The sequence below is a fragment of the Chiloscyllium punctatum genome, chromosome 35 (assembly GCF_047496795.1).
Source record: "Chiloscyllium punctatum isolate Juve2018m chromosome 35, sChiPun1.3, whole genome shotgun sequence".
Classification (NCBI taxonomy): Eukaryota; Metazoa; Chordata; class Chondrichthyes; order Orectolobiformes; family Hemiscylliidae; genus Chiloscyllium; species Chiloscyllium punctatum.
In genome coordinates, this window is record NC_092773.1 from 49129077 (window position 1) to 49153008 (window position 23932).

The following is a 23932-nucleotide window of genomic DNA, read 5'->3' on the forward strand; positions in this document are numbered from 1 at the left end:
TTGGCCCAACAAGTCCACACCGACCCGCCGAAGCGCACCCAACCTGACCCGTTACCCCTGCACCTAGCACTACGGGCAATTTAGCATGGTCAATTCACCTAACCTGCCCATTTTTGGACTGTGGGAGGAAACCGGAGCACCCGGAGGAAACTCACGCAGACACGGGGAGAATGTGCAAACTCCACACAGTCGCCTGAGGCAGGAATGAACCCAGGTCTCTGGCGCTGTGAGGCAGCAGTGCTAACCACTGTGCCACCGTGTTGCCCACATATATTTTATTTCATCATGTTCGGATCGCTGTATCATACTAAGGTTGTTTATTGAAGATTACATTTAGGTGCTGAGTAAGCCAACACGTTTGTTGATTACTGAAGAATCTAAATTATTTTGGGATGGGAGTGAAGAAGTATTCAAATTACTTGCTGCTGCCCGCTAGCATGTGGAAGTTGATAAAATGTTTGTACTGACGGTAAGGCTAAGCTGAACATGGTCACATTACATTGCCACCACATGTTGCATCAATAGTGCCGTGTGGCCATGTCTGGCTTAGTTGTATTTTACATGACAGGAGTTAAACCATTAATAACAATCATTGATGCAATAACGTTCTGTTTATTCAATTCCACAACGAAAGAAAATGATTTGTTGGAGTGTTGGGTGGAAGGTTTCATTTGGCAGCAGATAAGACTTTGGAGGATTCAGAGAACATGCACTATTGTCATAAAGCCAGAGGTTATTATAATACTCAAGCTTGACTTTTCTGGGATACTCGTCTTCTTTCATGCCTCTCTTGGAGTCCTTTATTCTGCCCTTGAAGTTTAGTCTTTATTTCCCTAGAGGATCTCTAAACTTAGAACTACAATTAGTATGGGTTACTAAATGAAGGTGAACAACATTCCACAGTGCTTTTATGTGTGTCAAAGCATCTCTGATTACAGAATGTAACAATTTGTGAACAACTGAATGAAATAGAATTTCAGACCCCAGAAGTAAGTAGGACCAAGAATCATCGTGTGATACGCTTATATCTATTCTGCCCAATAGTGCAGTCGTCAAAGTGGATTGGTCACACAATGGACTGGAGGTGGGAAATTGTCTCAGTTTATTCAATTTTCTGGCACTACATTTACAATGTAGTATATTCCATTGGTGACAAACAGATGTGCTTTTTTTTAAATGACAAAACAAAATAGCACAGCAACAATGTTGTTTCAATGAAATGTAATACAGCCATGTTTTCTCCAAAAGTATGTGGTACATAGCAAGTTCAATCTAACACTTGCACATTAATAAGAAATTGACATAAAGCTGGAAATATTGACAGTATTTCATATCTGTGTCTGATTAGATTCTGATAAACTATTTTCAAATCAGGAAATCATAACGCTTCTACAGTTATTTTCCACTGATTGTTGTGGTTCTCTGTGATGTGGGTCCTCCTGGTGAAGTTGGTTTGATGAGAATTGTGCATCAATCAGTATTAAGACAATATATAAAAAATGAAAATGAGAATATTAATGGGAATAAAAATGACTGTTTTAACGAATGTTCTGGTTTAGTGCCTGTAATATAATTTCTGGATTATTAATGGAATTGATGAACATTTTATGGAATCAACAGTGCAGAACACAGAACATTAATATAACATTTTAATGTAACCTACGCATCTCTGCCATTCCGATTTGTTCCAAGCTGTAATGCATATTTCATATTCATAAACTCCAGTTGTGGTCTTTCTCATTTGCTGAAGTTTCATGCCCAACATGAGAGCTGTACTTAACATTCTCTCAGCAAAATTCAAGAGAGAGATGCAAGTTTGTCCGTGTGTGTCGAACATGTAAATGAGCTATGTTTTCTGCAACATATTGAGTCGATTCTGCCCGCCCTCTTCGTACTTCATGTCACTAACACTACATTTGAGAGTTCACAAGTTAAATTTTCAGAATTGTTAGCTTTTCACTTTATTTAATGTGATAATGGCAAACATGTTGACTCTGCCCTGGTCTTCAAACTTTGTCAGAACCTTTTTTTGGGGTAATACGACCTCTTGACCTGTGAACACCATCGCATGTTAACTGTAAACTGTGATATACTCAGGCTTGATTTACTGGAATTGACAGATTGATAAACTGAACCTCAACCAGCTGCACTTGTTCTTTTTACAGTTTTGTTTCATTACTGAAAAAAATGCTTCGCTCATAGACATGAACATTTTTAACATATATTCACAACAAGGAGTCGTTGTCAAACTGGGCTCAATCAAATTATAACAATTTTTAATTTCCCGCTGAATTTGGTTCCAGCTGTTTTAAGTGAATCAGCTAAGCCACCATTGTTGTCTGCAGGAGCTCGTCAGGGTATGCCCGAGAGCATAACATCTCTAGTTGTCTCATCCATGTCCTTTCTTCCAGCATCATTTTCAAAGTGATATTTCCGAGCGATTGTGCATAGATAATGAAGATGTCTCTATCCATATACAGTAACATAATATCTATTTGGGCTGAATGTAACATTCACATGTGACAGAGTCACACATTGACCAGCTTCAAATTGTTAGAATTTACCAGTTTGCTGTTGCCTTGCTATGACATTGCCATCACTGAGTGCCTGACCATCCATACTCCGAGCCAATCATTGAAAGAAAAATAAACTGATTCAGCCGTATCTGTGCTGTGCACACAGGAGTGCATCAGACACTAATTTTCAGTGGCCTGCTGATAAATTCATTTCCACTACCAGGAAAGCATAACTCAAGAACTGAATGCTGTTCATTTTCATGGATGATTGCAGCTCTAGCAACACTCAAGAAGCTGGACGTTCTACAGAGCAAGTTGTCAATTGACTAGTGTGCCACCCACTACGATCGGTACTCACACCTTTCACCAACAGCACTAACGACTATCAATTAATAGCAACTATAAGATGCAAAGTAGTAACACACCAAGTCCCTTCTGACATCACCTCGGACAACAATGACCTCCAGCACATAAAAGAATAAAAATAACAGATGCATTGAAACAACATCACATACAAGCTCCCATTCAAACCAGATTTCATTCTGACTTGGATTTATATCATTGTTTCATCACTGCTGCTGAGCAGAAATTCCAAAAACGATTTTCTGCATCCCAGTTAATGCAAGCGGTCAGAAAGTCAGATGTCCATTGCGATCACGTTTTAACAAGTTTTAAAATGTTCACTATTTGCAAATAAGACAGAGGATATTTCTGAATCTGAGCGTGACTTAACGTCCAAAAGAGAATTCCATGTGTAGTGCTGAGGTCTTCCCAAATTCAAGGCGTCAGCTTATCCCAGAGAATAGTCTGCGTCATGAGTTATTTTGCATGATGCACTGAATTTCCGAACTCTTGCTGGTCTGAAAGCCAGGATACACATCCTTTCCAGGATACGCATCCACAGCGTTGTCAGTGCTGCTGTCTGTGCTTGGTTTTCCATACTCGAATAGTTAATTTTACTGGAACATCTTATGACTTTGACAGCAAGCCCATTTTGTGAATCTCATATCAGTGTCTACAATTGTTGTAGCGCTCTAAGCTGTGAAGGCTAAGCAACGAAAACAGAAATTTTGTAAACCATATCTGTGTTAGGTGCTTCCTATTCTTTGTTTTGCCAATTCATTTTGCCTCAAACGTTGTCTTCTGAAGGGCAATTCAAGCCAGTCAGAACAAACTATAAAACAGAGGAACTCAGCTGTTGCATACACTAGAAGTAACCCGCTACTCATGTTGGACACAATGTCTGTTATTTAAAAGAATACAATGGATTCCTTCTGTGACGGTTTTCTGCTGTATTTCAATTTTTAAAAAAAAATTATGTGACACTGAACAACAACAATGTTTATGCTAAAATCCATCACTTACAGTGTGGTTCAGGTACAGAGAATACATTATCTGTAACTTCAAGTCTATCTTACTTTTCTGTCTCTTACAGTTAATCTAGTGGCGGCATGGCGGCACAGTGGTTCGCACTGCTGCCTCACAGCGCCAGAGACCCAGGTTCAATTCCCACCTCGGGCGACTCTCTGTGTGGAGTTTGCACATTCTCCCCGTGTCTGCGTGGGTTTCCTCCGGTTGCTTCCCACACTCCAAAGATGTGCAGGTCAGGTGAATTGGCCATGCTAAATTGCCCGTAGTGTTAGGTAAGGGGTAGATGTATTGGTGGGTTGCGCTTTGGCGGGGCGGTGTGGACATGTTGAGCCGAAGGGCCTGTTTCCACACTGTAAGTAATCTAGTGGCGATTGTATTTTTGTCTGGGGGCAAGTGTGGGCTTTCTACCTGCACCACTCAATATTTGGTGGCTATGGCAGCATCAGATCTTCTGTTCATTGTCTTCGACGTCATACTTGGTCAGTTCAGTTACTATTATTATCCACGGTGTTTCCTTGACATCACTCCTGTTTGTACTATTATTTATGCCTTGAATTGTTCATCCATTGACTGTTCTGTCTGGTTAACTGTCGCTTTCTCTTTTGATCGTTTTGTTGCCATTTGCATTCATCAAATGAAAACTAATTATTGCACTGAGAAAACAGCGATGAAAATAGGAACAACAATATGCATTTTCTTTGTTTTAAAGAATATTCCTATTTACTTTTGATTTGAGCCTAAAATGTTTATCAACAATCTTCCATGGTACTGTTCTGACAGGGAAAGTTATCATTATCATCCTCAATGGGTTAGTTTTCGATATTTTGAAAAATTTCTAACACCAATTTTGCCATTTGCTTTCATTCTCTTGCTCAATGCTCTGACAGTGAGACACATCTTTGAGGCAATAAAGGTGCGTCAGGGACTCAGGGATCAGAGAAAAACAGAGAATGATCCAGAGATAGAGAGCAGAAAGAACTCTGTGATTTTATTGTTTGCCATATCAGGCAGCTTCCTACTTCTTTGGTTGATGTATATTTTATATTTCTTTGATGTCTCTTATCACTTGGATTATGCTGCTTATGATATTTTTGAACAAGTCGCATATATGCTACGAAACTTAAGCTGTTGCACAAATGCATTTATATATGTGGTGACACAAAATAATTTCAGACACCAGATAAAGAATGCTGCGAAACATCCGTTTGTAAAAATGTATCAGTTAGTGTTTAAATCCAAGTGACTGAGAGTCAACATTTGATGCAGCTTATAATGGAACAAGGTGTCCAGGTGAGGAACTGAACGAACAGAAAAGGAGAACACGCAATTTGTCAGCATTTGTCTTCAGTTGGGCGAAGAATGAATCTGAGGAGAAAGAAACAAGAGAATTAAATGAAGTATAAAGCTACTACAATGACGAACAGTTAGTAAAAAGCTGAACAGCAGCAAGTATAACGGCGACATTAAGTGCCAAGTGTTTTGGCCTACTGTATCAATCTTGGGATAGCAACCTTACATCTGCCTAAAACAACAGGAAAATCTATGGTCAGAGCTAACTTCTTAAAATGTCTTGACGATGTCTGGCCTTTTCTGTAACACCAGGTAGCAGGGATGTGGACATAGCATCGTGAAGACATGTTTATCAACTTGGAAATGCCAGCCCCATTACTCTACAGGAAGCCTCCTTGACTGATGAAGGGCTTTTGCCCGAAACATCGATCTTCCTGCTCCTCAGATGCTGCCTGACCTGTTGTGCTTTTTCAGCACCACTCTGATCTAAAGTCTGGTTTCCAGCGTATGCAATCCTCACTTTTGCCAATTGATTTTAATCTTACTGCGAATCCTCTTGTAAGGTTAAATGCACTTGACAAGCTTTGCTACCTGCCATTTCGAACTTTTAGAGGGAAATAGATAGACAACATTCTGATACTAAATCTGCACGCTGCCTGCCGTGGGAATGTTGAATACTTCAAAAAAAACTTGCACTTTATACAATTTGTACTGTGCCAGTCTTGGGAAAGTCTGATCGTGAAAGTGCAGGTGGAGTTTTATTCTGTAGTCAAAGAATGTTGTACTTTGCATGGCATTGCTTTATTGGGGAACATAGATTGATTTTTACAAGTTAATTGAAGGTTGCTTTAATTGGCCTGAGCATGTATGAAAGAGTCGCCCTGGCCTCCGCTCTCCTTAATTGAATGCTGATTTATGAGTGAATGTTGCTCTTTTGTCGGGTCATGACAGAGAACCCTGTTCCAATGTCTCATCAATTTAAATCAAGGACACTATCGGTTCACTCCGAGTAAACTCATGATTCTCGCCAGGTCTGCTTGATGAGGCGTATTATCTGAGGAAATCTAACATGCTAACTCTATTCTTGGCCCCTTCATGATCCACCAGCGTGAATCTTCTAGCAGGACGTAGCTTCTCTAACTTTCTAGGACGTAGTGCAGTAATAATATTCTGTGATCAGTCTAGCTATCTTACAATTCTTGGATAAGTTACCTTTTATTGGTGTTGATTATCTGATCATTTCTTTGCCATGGGAGAACCACACGTCTTAAGATAATTATTGCCACCATGTCCCCCTCATCTGACAGAAAAATCATTCTTGCTGAGAACAAATGCATCTTATTCTCGAAAACAGAACACACTAATATTATTGGCAACAGATGGATTTGCAACCTGATATTAACCATATAATGTCATTAGGCCCGAGGCATCATGAGTACAAGTTGAATAACGGGGAATTATCATGTCTGTATTTTATTGAAAGCTAGAATACAAATAAACTTTTGTAAACCAACAGTTAGAACATAGAACATAGAAAAATACAGCGCAATACAAGCCCTTCGGCCCTCGATGTTGCGCCGACCGAAGCCTACATAACCTACACTAGCCCAATAACCTCCATATGCTTATCCAATGCTCGCTTGAATGACCATAAAGAGGGAGAGTCCACCACTGATACTGGCAGGGCATTCCATGAACTCACAACCCGCTGAGTAAAGAATCTACCCCTAACATCTGTCCTATACCTACCACCCCTTAATTTAAAGCTGCGTCCCCTAGTAACAGCTGACTCCATTAGAGGAAAAAGGTTCTCACTGGCAACCCTATCTAAACCCCTAATCATCTTGTACACCTCTATCAAATCTCCCCTAAACCTTCTTTTCTCCAATGAAAACAGCCCCAAGTGCCTCAGCCTTTCCTCATACGATCTTCCTACCATGCCAGGCAACATCCTGGTAAACCTCCTCTGCACCCGTTCCAGTGCCTCCACATCCTTCCTATAGTATGGCGACCAAAACTGCACACAATACTCCAGATGCTGCCGCACCAGAGTCTTCTACAACTGCAACATGACCTCAGGACTCCGGAACTCAATTCCTCTACCAATAAAGCCCAGTACGCCATATGCCTTCTTCACAGCACTATTTACCTGGGTGGCAACTTTCAGAGATCTGTGTACATGGACACCAAGATCCCTCTGCTCATCCACACTACCAAGTAGCCTACCATTAGCCCAGTAATCCATCTTCTTGTTACTCCTACCAAAGTGAATGACTTCACACTTAGCTACATTGAACTCCATTTGCCACCTTTCTGCCCAGCTCTGCAACTTATCTATATCCCACTGTAACCTGTCACATAACATTAAAAAATGTAAATACACGAGAATGCATCACATTCAGAATGCAGGTTTTATGAGCAAACCCAGCATTTATTTGTCATTCCTCATGGTACTCAAGGTGGTATCGCTAGGCTACATTATTTGTCATTGTAATGCATGCCAGAAAAAATACTCCAAAGGTAGTACAGTTGTGAAGGAATTCTGAGCTAGTTATACGGAGGTGAGAGTTTGAACAGGAAGCAACAAAATACTTACACATTTCCTGAGGTTATATCACAGAAATCTACTGAAAGGTTAGGCCAATCTTCCAATCGAGCTTGCTCCATCATTCTCTCTCTCTCACAAGGTCAGAACTGGGGATTTTCACTGATGGTTGTACCACGTTCAGCACTATTCACAACCCCTTAAATACTTTATTCAAATGCAGCAAGAATGGGATGGTATCCAAATAAAAAATGTGCTTGACAAGAGCGTAGAACATCGAACATTACAACGCAGTGCCAACTCGATGTTGCGCTGACCTGTGAAACTAATCTGAAGCTGATCTATCCAACACTAATCCATTTTCATTTTGTATGTTTACCAAATGACCATTTAAATGCTGCTAAAGTTGGCGAATCTGCTACTGTTGCAGGCAGGGCATTCCACACCCTTACTACTCTGAGTGAAGAAACTACTTCTGACCTCTGTCCTATATCTAACACCCCTCAATATAAAGTTGTGTCCACCCGTGCTACCCATCACCATCCGAGGAACACGTCTCTCACTGTCCACCCTGCTTAATTCTCTGATTATCTTCTCTGTCTCTATTAAGTCATCTCTCAATCTTTTTCTTCCTATCGAAATCAGCCTCAAGTTCCTCAGCCTTTCTGCATCAGACATTCCCTCCATAACAGGTAACATCCTGGTAAATCTCCACTAGACCCTTTCCACATTCTTCCAATAAAATCGGTAACCGCATTACTCCAAGTGTGGCAGTTTTGTACAGCTGCAAAATGACCTCATGGCTCAGAAACTCAACCACTCGACCAATAAAAGCTGACACACTATATACCTTCTTAACAACCCTATCAACCTGGGATCTATGTACATGGACACTGAGAGCTGTCTGCTTACCCACACTGCCAAGAATCTTATGATTCACCCAATACTCTGTGTTCCTGTTACTCATTCCAAAGCAAATTACCTCAACCTTTTCTGCATTAAACTCAATTGCCCACCTCTCGGCCCAGCTCTGCAGCTAATGTGTGAACCTCTGTAACCTGCAACATCCTTCGGCGCTGTCCACAACTCCACTGACCTCAGTGTCATGCGCAAATTTCCTAACCGATCCCTCTATGCCCTCATCCAGGATATTTATAAAAATAACATACAGCAATGCATCCAAAACAGATTCCTGTGGGAAGCCACAAGTAACTGATCACTGGAATGAGCATTTTCCATCAACCATACCCTCCGTCTTCTTTCAGCTAGCTATTTTCTGATCAAAACCACTAAATCACCCTCAATCCCATACATCCACATTTTCTGCAATAGCCTATCATGGGGAACCTTATCAAACGCTTTCTTGAAATCCATATACACTACACGCATTCACCTGCTTGGTCGCCTTCTGAAAAACTTTATAAGCTTTGTGAGGCACGACCTACACTTGACAAAACCGTGTTAACCATCCCTAATCAAGTTATTCGTTTCCAGATTGATTATAAATCTTATCTCTTATAATCCTTTCCCACACTTTACCCACAACCGAAGAAAGGTTTACTGGTCTTTAATTACTAGGATTGTCCCTACGCCCCTTTATCATCAAGGGGATAACATTTGCTGTCCTCTAGTCTCCTGGCACTATTCCCACAGACAATTATGAAATAAAGATCAAAGTCAAAGATTCTGCAATTTTCTCTCTAGAATCCCAAAGAATCCAAAGATAAATAGCATCTGGCCCAAGGGACTTATCTATTTTTAAACTCTCCAGAATTGCTAACACCTCCTCCTTATGACCCCCAATCCTATCCAGTCTAGTGGCCTGTGTCTCAGTATTATCCTCAACAATATTATCATTTTCCAGTGTGAATACTGATGAAATATATTCATTTAGCAACTCTCCTATCTCCTCCCACTCCACACACCATTCCCCACTGTTGTGTTTGACTCTCCCTATTCTTACTCTTGTTATTCTTTTATTCCTGACATATCTACAGAAAACTTCAGGGTTTTCTTTGATCCTGCCAGACGAAGACTTTGCCTGTCATCTCCTTGCTCTTCTCAACTCTGTCGTTAGATGCTTACTGGCTGGGCCTTCATGTCTCATCCTCACATAAGCCTCATTCTTTCTCTTGAGATTCAATTTTTTTAGTAAATCACATTTCCTTCACTTGACAATCTCCTCTCTGTCTGAAGGCTTATACTTATCAAGGACACTCAGTAGCTGTTCCTTGACCAAGCTCCACATTTCAATTGTGCTAATCCACTGCAGCTTCCCCCATTCGATTCATTCTAAATCTTGCCTAATCTTATCATAATTGCCTTTCCCCCAGCTTTAACTCCTGCTCTGTGGTACATACCTACTCTTTTCCATCGCTAAAATAAATGTAATCAAATTGTGGTAACAATCACCAAAGTGCTCACTTATGTCCAAACCTAACACCTCACCTGGTTCATTACCGACTGCCAAATCCAATGTGGTTTTGCCTCTTATTCACCTATCGACAAACTGTGTCAGGAAACACTCCTGAACACATTGGACAAAAACTGACCCACCTAATGTACCACAAGCACAGCGTTTGCAGTTAATATTTGGAAATTTAAAGCCTCCTTTAAAAAAATTACTGGCCAGTTTCACTCCTATCCAGAGTAGTCTTTGCAATCCTTTTCTCTACATCAATAGAAATTTTCGGATGCCTTTAGAAATCTTCGAACAGAGTGACATGGCCTTTCCTGAAAATCTCCCAACAGGGTGACCTGTCCTTTCCTGGAAAAGTGCTAGGCAATGGACATCACCAACAAAAGAAAATCTGTCCTCTATCCATTGGCTTCGAATAGCAATAGCATCACCAAATTTTCACTGAAGTTCACAGTGCTAAAGTGCTGGGGATTATGATTGCCGAGCAACTGACCTGAATCAATCACGCAAGTGCCAGGGCAAGAAGCATAAGTCTGAGGCTGGGAGGTCTATGGACAGCAACTCGCCATCTGACTCCGCAAGAACTGCCCATGATCTAAAATGCTTGAGCCAGGTTTGAGGTGGATTATTTGCCAGTTGCCTCTATGAGCGCAGTTCCCCAACAGCCTAAATCCTTGACAGAACATTTGACAAAACCACTAACGCAATATGCATGCCCTCCACTTTGATACTTAGACAGCAGTGTGTTACATCTACAAGATGCACTGCAGCCTCAACAAGGCTCCCCAGATAGCACCATCTGAGCGCACAAAGCCTACTACCCACAATCACAACAGCAGCAAAGAAAAGGGAGCACTGTCTTCAAGTTCATCACCAAGAAACATCATATTCCCAGTTGGAACTGCACTGGGAAATATCTTGGGACAACTGTTCAGCAACATCTTCAAGGACTGTTATAGATGGAAAAGGAATACTGGCCTAGTCAATAACAATATCATGCCAGAAATTAATACAAAATAAAAAGGTTGACTTGATTGTGATCTGTGAAGTTTTTCATTTCCCTTCCATTATTACTGGAGGATTGTTTGTCGAAAACTAAGCTTGTCAAACTCAAGATTAACTCTGTTCATTGACCGACTCCCCACGCTATCAAGTGAAGGAAATTTGAAAGAGCTGATGACATACAATATAAATATTCTTCCAAACATTCCTCTTAAACGAATGCAAGGTGGAAAGCCACCAGGTCCAGGTTACTTATGAGCATCTAATCACATGAGCTTTTCGAATACATTTTTCCTCTTGCTCTTCTTTGAAGTTCCCCGTCTCCTATTCAATTGTTATAGCGCACTTCTTATGATTTTAAGTAGGTAACTTTGTATAACGTTGCTTATTTCACACAAGTACTCAGATGGTGAGTCATTTCTATTTCAGTTCCATTGTGTTACAATTTCATTGCTCCTACAATATTATTCTCAGTAGGAAAATCCATTAATTCAATCTAAGTCAGAATCTCTGAGGAGATGTTACTGTACAGTTTTATTTGAAAAAAAGACATGATTCTATAACTTCTCTGAAAAGTGAGAAAAAACCCACATTAGTGTACAGTTTCAAGCATTTGCTTTTTTTTTCAAAAGAGAAAATTGTATTTCCTTCAACAGTAACTGGTAATTTATGTGTTACTTCATACATTTCATAATCATCCCACACTCACTGATGTACTTAAGGATTTCTTCTTGCCCTCGAGATTTGATTGTAGAAAGTTTAAACAAGTTTTGCAAGGGGGACTAGGACCCCAAGCAGTCATAGGATGAGAGAATTGGTTGATGTGGTAGTGATAGAGAACAACTTAAATAGACAAGGCAAGCAAGAGCATTCACTGGGATTCTGTTCCCAAATGCAAAGTGTGTAATCCTGACAGTGTTAATCGCCAGGATATTAATGAATGTGATACTGATTTGAAGAGTGGTTGATGGTCACTGCATTAATCCCCATTTGCTCTGTTGCAGTAATCGTTTCATGCTGCTGATTTTCCAAGCTATCATGCAAAGCTTGGGACTGCCGAGTATATACCATGACATTATTATTGTCAAAGATGTGTGAGGCGCGGTTGCCCAGCTCTGTCGTACAGATTTGCCAACTATGGTGGACAAGATCCGGGAGAAACAAAATATAAAATGTGTCTGGGGAGGATTGACGACATCTGTTACAAACTGCACCCACAGTAATTCTGATCCAGCTAGGTTGACACCTCTGTCGGGGTTAGGTAACAGAGAGCAGAATGTAAGTGTCATCAGCGGGTGGGGGAAGCTCACTGCATTGGTAATTAAGGATCACAGACTGGAGGGACACAGGCTAAAATCCCATGCCTCCATAGCTGGGGAATGTTTTGTTCAGTTTCACAACAAGAAACGCTTAAAATCTGAAACAAAGCCAGATTCTGCAGAGTGAGAGAGATAGAGATAGACAGAAACAGAGCAGAATTCACATTTTGGCTGTGAGTCATTCATAGTTAATTGTGTAATGTCAGCGTGACTGAGGCTGCACCTTTACTCATAAAGTCAAGGGCAGTATGCGATTTATTCACTGTCCTTTCATAGAGGATGGCAATGGACAAGCTTTGCCATGTGGAACTCGCCCCATGTACGTGTATTTGACCCATATCCTTCTTAACAGTTCCTCTTCATGTACCCATGTAGTTGCCTTTTATATATAGTAATGTTACACTCCTCCACCACTTTCTCGGATAGATTATTCCATTCATGCACCACTCTCTGCAAGGAAAGGTTGCCCAAGATGCCTTATAAATCTTTCCCTTCTCACCTTAAACCTGGCCCTCTAGTTTTGGACTTGTCTACACTGTGAGGACCTTTGGCTATTAATATCCCTCATGATTTCATAAACGTTTATAAGGTCACCATTAGCCTCCAACATTTCTGTAGTCAGGAGGTGGTAAATCTTTTGAATTCATTGCGAGATAAGGCTGTGCAACCCAGGTCATTGACTATATTAAAACAGGGAGATAAGTTCTTTAATGCCAAGGGGATCCAAGTTTCGGGGAGAAAGTGGGAAAAGAGTGTTGAAAAACCTATTAGCCATGATTAAATACTGAAGAGAACTCAATGGAACGAAATGCCTAATACCAGCTCCTATGTCATTATGGTCATATCGTCTTATGGTCCCAGCCTCTCCAGTCTTTCTCTAGAACTCAAATCCTCCAGAATCAGTAACATCCATGAAGCCTTTCCAAGTTAACGATGCCCTTCCTATAGGAGGGAGAGCGGAACAGTACACAGGACGACAAAAAGTAGCCTTATCAATGTCCTGGGGCCAGGATAATCGACATTTAGAACATAAGCTCTTCATCAGGATTCCTCAAAACGTCAATTCTCCTGCTATCTGATCTGCTGTGCTTTTCCAGCACCATACTTTTCGACTCTGATTGGCTATCCACACTTTCTCCCTTGCCAATGCCCTGTACAGCCGTAACGTACAACTCCTATACTCTGTACTTAGCAAAGAAAAAAAGAATGCCAAATATCTTCTTCCCTGTCTATGTGTGACGCAAATTTCAAGGAACTATGTACCTGAACCCGTAAGTCTCTTTGTACAGCAACACTCCCCAGGGCCTTGTCCCCACTCCCCCGTGTCAATCCTGCCAGTCCTTCCTAACACTCCGCACTTCTCTGCATGAAACTCCATCTGCCACTCTTCAGCTCATTATGCATACAGCTCCACCTACTCCTGAATAGTGCGCCATTAAGGCAAAGGTGTCAAATAGAGGTGAATTTATTAATATTTCCCAAATTTTTTGAGAAGGTAAACCATGAGGAAACCTTCCTTCAGGATCTGAGTCTCATACTATCTGAGCGAATGAAACACGTAACAAGGGCAAAACTGAGAGGAACGGGGTCTAAGTGTGTACAAGAAGAGGTTGGCATGCAAGATAATAAATTCTTTTCAGGGTCAAAAGTCAGAATTGTGGAACGGCCAGAAGCCTTGCAGTCTGGGTAGTTAGATAAACTTGACGATACAATGGATGTGCTCTGATGCCGCCAATGATGGTGATTGTGTTGTCTGTTTAAACACAAGGCGTTCCCGCGGGAGCCTGTGCCCCACAACCTGAACCGCCTCCGGAATTTTAATTTTGTTTCTTTCAGGGATATGAAAAGGAAGGCCCTGTATCGACTGCTGCTGCACACCGTCCACCTCTTCTCCCTCATCCACCGCCCGGACATGCCTTAGCGTGCCCATTTGCCACCGGGTGGTGGGGATCCCCAGTGGAGGGCTCTCTACGTGGGAGTCCTCCCCCTTTCTCTCGGGGATCTGGGGTGGAGGGTGCTGCATGCAGCAGTCCCCTGCAACCGCAGGTTGCGGTGGTTCATGGACTCCCAGCCCAACTGCTTGTTCTGAGGTGCTGTGGAGTCCGTAGACCATGTATATATTGGGTGTGGGCACTCCCTTTTTGATTTTCTCAAAAACCTTCTCCTCTGTTTTTGGCTGCACTTCAGTCCCACGCTCCTGATCTTCGGGCACCCGGTACGGAGGAGGGAGGGCAGGTCCGAGGACCTCCTCGTGGGTCTGCTCCTGGGCCTGGCCAAACTGGCCATCAACAGGTCCAGGCAGCGGGCCGTGGAGGGGGTCGTTAGGGCCGACTGCCTGCCCATCTTCCGGGGTTACGTTAGAGCCCGGGTGTCCTTGGAGAAGGAGCACGCGGTGTCCACCAACACCCTGGAGTCGTTCAGGGAGAGGTGGGCGCCACAGGGAGTGGAGTGTATTATTTCCCTGTCCAACTCTATTTTGATTTAGTCCCTACCCTCCCCTTCACTGTTTTGATCACACAGCATTGCCCTGTGGTTTGAAGGGCAGTGCTTGTCACTAGCCACTCAGGTGTTTTTCATATCTTCCTGGTAGTGGAAATTGAATAAAGATTCATGCACTTTGCGTCCTTCACTGTGTTTTACACCTGCGCACACACACCATGGGGAAAAAAAACACCAGGCGTGAGGCTTTGGTGTGCCTCTCTTTGCTTTGGTGAACAGACTGGGACAGAGCAGCTTGACAACATGCATCACTTGCACTGGGCACGTTAAGCTTGTTTTGGTGCCTTTTATATCCGATGCTACCTCTTGGCACACGGTTGCCAGTCCACTCCAGGCAAAACCAGAGCAGTGTTCATTCAAGCATGGTAAGGATTAAATGATGAACGCTAGGACTATGGAAAGTACAGAGGGATCTTGGTGTACGTGTACATCTATCCCTGAAGGTAGCAGGACAGGAGAGATAAAGAGTTTCAGAAGGATTATGGGATACTTGCCTTCAGTAACCAAGACATCGAGTTTAAGAGGTGAGTTTGGCTGGCAACCGTATACAAATTCGGTGTGGCCACTCAACAAGAGTATTCTGGAATTTACATAATAGGAGGAATGTGACAGTACCGGCAGAGAAGGCAGAGGGAGATTAAACAGGATGCCGTCTGGTGCTGGAGAGTTTCAGTTATCGAAGAGAGATTGGGACAGAGTGTGGAATATTTTCCTTAGGGCAGAGGAGTTTGACAGGGGATGTGACTGAAATAGATAAAATGAAGTGAGCCATCGATAGGGTAGATAGGAAGGTCGTTTTTCCCCTTGGTGTCGGGTTCAGTGATTTGGGGGAAGGGGGCAGATGATGGGGGGGATTCTGGGACTTGCTTCATATTAAGCGGGAGTGGGGGGGGGGGGGGGGGGGGGGGGGGTGAAGAGTGAAGAGGCAGAGACCCTCAAAACTTTGAAGGAGGATTTAGTTGTGGCACTTACCATGCCAAGGCTATGTGCCACATGCTGTAGAAACGGGAATTGGAATACCACACCACTCAGTAGCATTTGAATTCCAAAATGAAACAGTCCGAACAGTTTCAAAATATGGATGCAAAAGACAGGGAATGGTCACTCCTCAAAAGTGGAAGTTGCATGACATCAGGTTATAGTTTATACAGTTCATTTGAAATCATAACATTTTGGAGCGCTGCCTCTTCGTTCCCTTATCTTGTTTAAGGATTAGCATTCCAAAAGCTCGTGACTTGAAATAAATCTGTTGGATATGACCTCGTGTTGTATGACTTCTGAATTTGTCCACCCAGTCCAAAAGCAGCATGTCCACATCATCATTCGTCATACTAACAGATACATATTTACAAACTGAATGTATGAGGCTGCCACCCACGAGATCACCACAGAGTAGATGCTGATCATTACTTTATATTTCCTAATGTGGACGATATAAACTGTGTGAGACTGAAATATCTTATTAGAGTCACTAAAAGACAAACAGTGCTTGGAAATTTCTGACCGTATTTTGTTGCAAAATAAATTCGTGTGCGCGTATGCGTGCGAGCATCCAAGAGAGAGCGCAAGAAAATTTGGAAAATGCAATATATAGAAGATTTAGTATAGTTTATAATACTGAAGATTCAGTGCTGACAGAGAATCGGGGAGGGATTTGGAGAAAACATGAATGGCAGTGGAGCTGAGAGGTAGCAGGACTTGGGAGTGCTTGGAAGCCAGGATTCACAAAGGAGCAGGGAGTGACAGAGGTCAGAAGTTCCTGAGACTGATGGGGGTGCTAGGAGCGTGTAGTGTGACAACAGAACTGCAAGTCGTAGGGTAGTACGGAGTTAGAACGGAGCTGCAAGTACCAGAGGTGATAAGGAATTAGCAAGTAAAAAAAAGGAGAGTGGATGAAGATGAGTAGAATTACTCAGCTATAGTATTTAGCTTCAGAGGAGTATGTAAGGAGACGTAGTGTAGAGTTAGAGGGAAGTATGAGGTAGCGGGTGATTATGTAGTGAGAGGGGAATGTTCAGTCTCAGAAAAGTTAATTCCCTTGAATTTCCATGCTTACATTCAAATCGATAAGATCTCTCAAACTGACTCAACGCTACACACAAATTTTCTTGTTGGGAGCAATACGGTATAAATAAGGAAGGAAGAAAAGAAAATGAAGGAAACTACAGACCATTGAGCACAAAATGGGAAATGAAGTGGTATGGACAATTTGTTGGACCAACCGCTAGAGCCTTGCTCGGAATCTACTGAGAGGAGGAAGCACACTGGAAAGAGTGCAGAGGAGATTGATCAAGATGGTGTTTGGAACTAAGTATTTTGCTTATAGCAGCTGAAGACTGAGGTGTTGACCACCACTCAATAAAATAAGGAGGATGCAATAGTAACTTGGATCATTAAAATATTATCGATTATTAAAATATAGTCTTTCAGTGATCAAGAAAGTGACAGGGCATCTGTGAATAACCTGTAGGATACTTTCAAACACAAAACAGTGGCTGGATTCTGGTTGGCAAAGTTGGGGTGGGATGTGGTGTTAATTAATGTGGAGTGAAGCGGCATGGTGGCTCACGGCACCAGGGACCTGGGTTCAATTCCCTCCTCAGGCAACTGCCTGCGCGTAGTTTGCACATTCTCCCCGTGTCCGTGTGGGCTTCAACCGTGTGCTCCGGTTTCCTCTCACAATCCAAAGATGTGCAGATCAGGTGAATTGGCCAAGCTAAGTTGCCCACAGTGTTAGGTGCATTAGGTGAGGGGGGTGGGGGAATGGGTCGGTGTGTACTTGTTGGGCCAAAAGGTCTGTTTCCATGCTGTAAGAAAGCTAATCCAATGAATTTAGATAGGACAATTGGGAAAGCACTTACTAAGGAGCAGGTGAAAGGACAGTCAGCCAATATCTTAATTCATGTTCAGGCAGCATCCGAGGAGCAGGTGAGTCAACTTTTCGGGCATAACCCGGAAACATCGACTCTCCTGTTCCTTGGATGTTGACTGTCTGGCTGCGTTTTTCCAGCTCCACACTCTTCAACTCTGTAGTCTTCACTTTCACCAAATATGTTAATTCCTGCATCGTTCATTGTTGGAATGTCATAGACCTTGAGGATGAACAGACGTTCTCTGATGTTAGTCTCATGGGTTGAAAGCAGAGGCAGGGAATGAAGGAGAGAATTGAAAAACTGAGGCTCAATCGGAATAACATGAACATGGAGAGTGACAGAAAGAAAGATCGGGAAATTACTACTGTTAAACATATCAATAGCCATTTGGGAGGCTTACCAGCGACTCCAAGAAAGGCCAGGATATGATTGGAAATATACTGAGTAAGGATGTTGAGGTGGAGGCCATGCTCAACGAGAACATTATTTATCTAAGCCACAGCACGTGGAGTTTGCCGATCGCGTTAGTTCCCAAAGTGGATAGGATTTAATGATTCTGCGTGGATTATCCGAAAGTCAACGTCATTACAAAATTAGATTCATATCCAATTCATAGACTGGAGGACCGTATCGAGAAAGTCCAAGTTGGACTTAAAGTTACCTGCCAGTGACCACACATTACCAGAAACAGCAAAAGAAATTTGTGTTTGTAACCCTAAATCTGCTGTATCAATTTAAACTAACGCCCTTTGGAATGAAGAACATGCCTGCTACATTCCAAAGACTCATGAACAGCATTGTGGCACTGCGCAGTTTATTTTGACGATGTAGTGATGTTTAGTAAATTCTGGAAAGATCACTTGGTACAGTTAGCAGAGCTCTTTGAATGACTACGAGAATCAAAACTGGAGGCAAACTTAAATAAAATGGAATTCATTAAAGTAGAGGTGACGTTCTTTTGACATAACATCAGTCATGGAAGGTTGACCCTATGGAACGCAAAGATGAAGGCCATCGAGGAATTTCCATGACCAAACTCTTTAAAATAAAAAAAAGAGGTGCTTCAGACTCAGCGGATTCTATCGGAAATTTGTTCCAAACTTCAGCAGTGTAGTGGCAACGTTAACCAACTTGCTTAAGAACAACACAAAGTTTCGGTGGTCAGAACGATGCCAGGAGGCATTCGACCATTAGAAATCTATATTAAACATCAAACCAGATTTAGCAACACCAAACATTTCAAAACCTTTTAAAGTCCGCATCAATGCTAGTGACATTGGTGTTGGAGTAGTACTGCTCAGGAAAATGAGAATGGGATTGAACTGTCACTTGGTTACTTTTCGAAGAAGATAAACATCCATCAGAGGGAATATTCTACAATCGAAAATGAACTTTTGAGTACGGTACAGGTCTTGCAATATTTTGATGTGTATTCTGAAGTAGAGTGGTGCTGGAAAAGCACAGCAGTTCAGGCAGCATCCAAGGAGCAGGAAAATCGATGTTTCGGGCAAAAGCCCTTCAATCAGGAACACAGGCAGAGTGCCTGAAGGGTGGAGAGATATTTGGATGTGTATGTCAACAGCAATGTGCCAGAGATCATTGTGTACACTGACCACAATCCACTTACAGGTTTACAACATTTTAAAGATGAGAACATTTTACATGAGAGATTATTTTGTTGGAGTCTTATGTTACAGACTAATAATTTAAAAATCATGCACATTGTGGGTCGTATGAATGTAGTCACAGATGCGTTATTGCGGATTTAACTAACAGAGTTTGGATGAGATTTGCCTCTATTAAATGTTTGGTGTATATATACAGGGGTAAATGGGAAGGTGTTAAGGTGAACTTATATTAAAGTTATCTGTATGTTCTGGGAGCGTGTTTAAAAAAGTAGAGAAAAAAATGAAGCCATCTTTTCATTATGATGACTCATTTTTTCTTAAGGGGGGAGGTGTTATGAAGATGTGGGTATACTTTTAAGAGAGTTAAAAGCGACAGAACCACCAGACAGCACTAAGTGTTCTCAATAAGGCAGCAATGTATGTAACACTGCGTTGAACAACTCAAGTAGTTCGCTGCCTGGAGACAAAAACAAAATCGAATCCGGTCAATCAGTTTAAATTATGCAACAATAAAAATACCAATTTCTAATCAAGTTTGAATTGAGTATATTGACAATCTCAAAAGCCAATGACACAACCTGATGCTCTGGGTTATAAGACAGAAGGAAAATTGAAGAGTTGAGAGGAGAACTGCCTTAGCCCAGCATGTAAACAAATTGCTTTAAAATAGCTCTCTCTTAAAAGTATCTTTTTGATCAGTAACCTGTGACACATAAATTCTGAGCAAAGAGCAAAGAAAACACAAGAAGATCCGAAGATAAGATTCTACAGCTGCCTGGTTTTGAGATAAGAGATGTGGTTTTCTAAATTTTAATTGGGAGTTTTATCAGACCAGTGTTGTAGAAGGGAAGCTAAATGATAGGTTCGAGAAACAAATCGTAAACCGTGGTTTGTTAGTTATTCTCTCTTCTACATTAGGAAATAAAGTGGTTAATCTTTACTTTAAATAGTCCTTGGCAACTCGATTTTTACAGATTATTGCACAGGATGAATCTTTCTGTATCTATCTGGTTTTAAGATAAGCAGGAAGGTTTACCCAGTGTCATAACTACAGTAACACTATTACTGATACAAGTTAAATACAGTTGTAATAACAACCCTATACTGATGCTCATACTGTAATGTGTTTATTAAACATTTACTGGCATGACTTATGTTCAGTCATTTTGAAGAACAGTTATTACAAACATTTTCAGAGAGTCTGGTACTTACTCATGTCTATACTGTGCAACCCTGATTTTTCCAAACCGGCAATTGTAGCTTCATTCCTTTATCTCTCAGTTTATCATTACCCACATTCAGATACATCAGAGATCTACTTGCACTGAGAGCCAAGGTGAGATCCTCAGCACAAGCATCTGTGATACCATTGTTATAGAGTCTGAGGATCAGATATAAAGATAAAAGGGAAACAGAAAATAAAAGCAGAAATCAGAACAAACCCCAGTGAATAGTAATAGCACTGTGCTTGATATCAGTAATAATACAGTGTCAAACATTCAGTTATTATAAAAACAGTTACAGTCAGGTACTTAGTGCAGTTTCTGTATCTTACAGTCTGGATTTCTCAGAGACAAAGAAAGCACTTTCACTCCTGAATCTCCTAGTTCATTGTAACCCAGTCTAAACAAATTGAATGAGAAACAACCTGAATCAAGCCTCCCTTCTGGTAATGACATTTTTTGCTGTTACAGAGATTAGAATGCATATTAATACAGAAAATACAGTTTGGGAAATGAATGGAATAGATTTCTCCATTGTTGACAATGAATCTCACTCTGTTCGAGTATGTTTAGTGACGGAGAGTAAATAGACTGCTGCCTCTAGAAAGCTCCAGTCCCATCTTAGTCCCGCGAAAATCAAAATTGCTGCCCGTGAGCTTTCACTGTTTGTTAAATGCTGCACTCCCAGGAGGTTCTCGCATTACTCCCCATTCAACAGGCTTTATGTTATAGTAACTTTAGGTGGACAAGTCAGATCTATTAACTATTTCCCAAACATCCTTTCCGGAGAGGTGTCTCAAATGTGAAATGGATTAAAAGAAATGCCTGGTGACACTGGCTGCACTCGTCCCATGTCCTGCCCATTGTTGGTGAAGCCTTTCCATTTACTGCTGTGTGCCTGCACTCAAGGACTAATGTCTCACAACACTTTAGCTTTAAGGGTTTAAAGTTTAAGACTGCGAGCCCTCAAGACTACGAATAATGCTAACCATTTGCAGTTCAACGAATTTCCCTTTTCCCAAACCAGAAATCTTCCCTTGACAAGACAATTGGATTTAAGCACGTAATGATTATGAATCTAAATTCAACTTGTGTTTTCTCATTTCTAAACAAAATGACAGTTGAAAAAATTGCTTCTTTTTTGTTAGCTTGTACATTATCCAGGTACAGCATGCTTTGTTTTACCAGACACCTTATGAGCCAGCACTCTTGCTAAACTGGGAAAAACCTTACCCCCGAAATGACAGATGTTTATTGTATTATCACCATCTCAATGTAGTCAGAGTCCACTCTGCGGAGAAGTTTTAAAGGCAAGTAGCATTATTATTTCAAGGGATTTATGACCTAAATAATGTGATGTGTATGCCCCTGCATTATGTTTCTTGTACTTATTGTGTGCTTTTTACATTTTGGATCAATTGATCATCTGGCATACGTACTGGTGAATAAAATATTTGTTGTATTTATATTCCATTATTTAGCCTTATTAGCTAAAGTAAAAATCACGCAGATCAGCTACATCGAGTGATCTCTACTTGCTGATTGAACAGAGACTGTAAAATCCTTCCTGATCGAAAAGGATCGATTTTAGATTCTCCAGTCGTGACAAAATTATGAACTGAGCCCTTACGTTATTGATATGGTGTGTTTTGAATCTCCTTCTGTCGTTTAACTGAGCAGCTTGTTCCTTTTATGTCAGAGCAACAACATAAAGCATGTCTGCTCACTGAATCAACCACCAGTTAGAAATCAGGAATCGCCTCAACATCTGGCATTTGTGCAGTACACATCACAGTCATTGTAGACCTTCGTAACCAATGAATCATCTTTCTAAATCAAGCTATTTTACTGTCACTCAGCCATCAATGGCTTGAGACAGGAACGCACAATCAGGGTCAGTTACAGCTTTTTAAATGCAAGTGTTTGCATAGATTCTACTGTGGTCTGAGCCAGTGCTTTATTCTGAGACAAGATGAAAATTGCTGTTGTGTTGGTTAAAAGCAAAGAAAAAACAAAACACTAGGCAATGGCTAATAGGAGAAGACATCAGTTTGATTCAAAATCTGTTGAGATTTTCACATATGCTCTTCTATGGAAATGATTGAATTTGAATTACAAAAAGAAAGAGTCTGAACTATCTCAAAACATGAAATGCAAAGGCCAGCGAAAACACATTCCTCAAACTGGATGTTACATGAGACCAATCAGTTTATCTGAAATCATAACCTTTTGGAATGCTGCTCCTACATTGCCTTAATCTGTCTAACGACCAGCTCTCCAAAAGCTTGTGATTTCAAATAACCTTGTTGGACTTTAACCTGATGTTGTATGACTTCTGACTTTGTCCACCCTCGTCCAATAGCAGCACGTCCACATCATCATTCCTCATACCAAAAGATACATATGTATAAGCTCAGTGCATGAAGCTACCATTCATGAGATCACCACAGAATAGAGACTGATTTTTCTTTTATATTCCATAATGTGAGATTAAAACATCCTACATCAATCACGAAAAGACAAACATTGGTTCTAAATTTCTAACCATTTTTTGTTGCCAAACTGATTCATTCCAGGTATGTGTGTGTGCCTGTGTGAGACAGAGAGAATTAGAAAATAGTCTGCATAGAATATTTAACATTGTTCATAATACTGAAAAGAGTGGTGGGTTTCAGTGCTCGGGGAGAGATTTCGAGAAAACGGGTTTGACAATGAAGCTCAGAGGTAGCGGAGTTGGGAGTGATTGGAAGCCAAGATCCACAATTGAGCAGGAAGTGACAGAGGGGCTGAAGTCATGAGGTCCTCAGATTTATGGTGGTGCCAGGAGTATGTACAGTTACAACAGAACTGCAAGTGGTCGGGGAGTCTGGAGTAAGAACTGAGCTGCTGGTTCCAGGAGAGTATGAAGTGGCAGCAGAGCTAGCAGCACTGGGCAATAGGTGTAATAGATGAATGTGGAGTGACAAGTACATAGGATTACTCAGCTATGGATTAAACATCAGGGGAATATGTACGGTCATGGAGTAAGGAGTCAAAATGAAGTTTAGAATAGCAAAGGATTATCAAGTGAGAGGAGAGTGCGCAGACTCAAACGTTAGCTCCCTGGAACTCTTATGCTTACATTCAAATCGTTAAGCCCTTTCAAACAGACATAAAGCTATACACAGATTTTCTTTGTTGGAAATTTACGGGCTAAATAAGGGAGAACTAAAAGAAAACAAATGAAATGTCAAAACATTAAACACAA

At 41.3% G+C, this 23932-nt stretch overlaps 1 long non-coding RNA gene across 2 annotated transcripts in view; it reads right to left on the reverse strand.

The window, feature by feature from the left end:
- Positions 1 to 1636: 1636 nt before the first annotated feature.
- Positions 1637 to 23932, reverse strand: part of LOC140459810 (uncharacterized) — a 48736-nt gene continuing 26440 nt past the window's right edge. The window contains exons 3-4 of one of the 2 annotated variants that reach the window (XR_011953874.1): positions 20675 to 20843; positions 1637 to 5252 (exon numbers count right to left, since the gene is read on the reverse strand). This is a non-coding gene — a long non-coding RNA (uncharacterized lncRNA). The remainder of the gene's footprint in view (positions 5253 to 20674; positions 20844 to 23932) is intronic. The other variant, XR_011953873.1, reaches the window with a different exon arrangement.